This window comes from Portunus trituberculatus, chromosome 41 (genome assembly GCF_017591435.1).
Source record: "Portunus trituberculatus isolate SZX2019 chromosome 41, ASM1759143v1, whole genome shotgun sequence".
Classification (NCBI taxonomy): Eukaryota; Metazoa; Arthropoda; class Malacostraca; order Decapoda; family Portunidae; genus Portunus; species Portunus trituberculatus.
Window position 1 is genome coordinate 536,658 of NC_059295.1, and position 1,942 is coordinate 538,599.

Sequence of the window (1,942 nt, forward strand, 5' to 3'; positions counted from 1 at the left end):
CCGGAATTCGATTCCCCGGCCGGGTGGAGATATTTGGGTGTGTCTCCTTTCACGTGTAGCCCCTGTTCACCTAGCAGTGAGTTGGTACGGGATGTAAATCGAGGAGTTGTGATCTTGTTGTCCCGGTGTGTGGTGTGTGCCTGGTCTCAGGCCTATCCTAAGATCGGAAATAATGAGCTCTGAGCTCGTTCCGTAGGGTAACGTCTGGCTGTCTCGTCAGAGACTGCAGCAGATCAAACAGTGAAACACACACACACACACACACACACACACACACACACACACACACACACACACACACACCGCGTAGTTTAGTGGTTAGCACGTTCGACTCACACTCGAGAGGGTCCGGGTTCGAATCCCGGAGGCGGCGAGGCAAATGGGCAAGCCTCTTAATGTGTTCACCTAGCAGTAAATAGGTACGGGATGTAACTCGAGGGGTTGTGACCTCGCTTTCCCGGTGTGTGGAGTGTGTTGTGGTCTCAGTCCTACCCGAAGATCGGTCTATGAGCTCTGAGCTCGCTCCGTAATGGGGAAGACTGGCTGGGTGACCAGCAGACGACCGAGGTGAATTACACACACACACACACACACACACACACACACACACACAGCCAACGACCACATCACGTTGAACACACCGCTTCTCGTCCGATCAGCGAAGTTAAGCAACGTTGGGTCCGGTTAGTGCTTGGATGGCTGACCGCCTGGGAACACCGGATGTTGTTGGCATTCCATTATACACACACCGCGTAGTGTAGTGGTTAGCACGCTCGACTCACAATCGAGAGGGCCCGGGTTCGAGTCCCGGGGGCGGTGAGGGAAATGGGCAAGCCTCTTAATGTAACCCCTGTTCACATAGCAGTAAATAGGTACGGGATGTAACTCGAGGGGTTGTGGCCTCGCTTTCCCGGTGTGTGGAGTGTGTTGTGGTCTCAGTCCTACCCGAAGATCGGTCTATGAGTTCTGAGCTCGATCTGTAATGGGGAAGACTGGCTGGGTGACCAGCAGACTGCCGTGGTGAATTACAGACACACACACACACACACACACACACACACACACACACACACACACACACACGCACAGAGAGAGAGAGAGAGAGAGAGAGAGAGCGACTTGGACACGCAGGATGTCTTTTCCACACAAGAAAGTACTAACGGTAAAGACAATGACGGTTAAGCGAAATAGGAGCGTAGTGAAGACTGGAAAGCAATGATGGTTAACTGTTACTATCGCTTCGTCATTCCATCCATGAACTTTGTTTAGTGCAGAACTGCAGCACATCAGGATTTCCTTTCTCAGACAATCATCAAAACGAAACAGCACAGCAACTGTTTGCATGACTCAGCGAGTGTGGCCCCGTGGAGTGTGTGGGTGTCCTGTTCCACGCCCAGTGCTGCTCGGGAAGGAGGAGGCTTCCTTCATCTTCCCCAAGAAGCACGTGAGGGCGGAGAGCGAAGCCCAATCCTGCCTTGGTGGTCGAGATGGCCCTGGGGTGATGGGATACTCTGAGATCGCCAGATTCCCGTCACGCCGAGCTGCGTGGCGAACGGGGTGGCCGTCGTCAAGACAAATGTTTGTAAATTTGAAAGAGAAAGTTAATAAAGAACGGCAAAAAAAAATACTGAGAGCTTTTAATTATCTTCCCGCTGATGTACAGTACATATGCGTGAGAAGGTGACTTTCTTTAAAAGCCTTTTATTTCATATTTTAAATATTAATAATTTTGGGTTAATTTTATATACGGCTCCATAAGATTGTGATTTTTTAAAGTGACCTTGGCACTGAAAAGTTTGCCCATTCCTGGTCTAAACACTGCTAGCATTAATTTTTACAGCCTTTTATATCCTTACTCGTCTTGACACTGCCATCCTTATTCCTCATCCTTCATACCACTATCCTTACTTCTTCTCATAGCTTTCCGAGCATCTTTTTTTAG

The 1,942-nt window shown here is 49.6% G+C and overlaps 1 non-coding gene across 1 annotated transcript; it reads left to right on the forward strand.

The window, feature by feature from the left end:
* Positions 1 to 613: 613 nt before the first annotated feature.
* Positions 614 to 732, forward strand: LOC123517217. Its single transcript, XR_006678422.1, has one exon. It is a non-coding gene; the product is annotated as a 5S ribosomal RNA (ribosomal RNA).
* Positions 733 to 1,942: the final 1,210 nt, after the last annotated feature.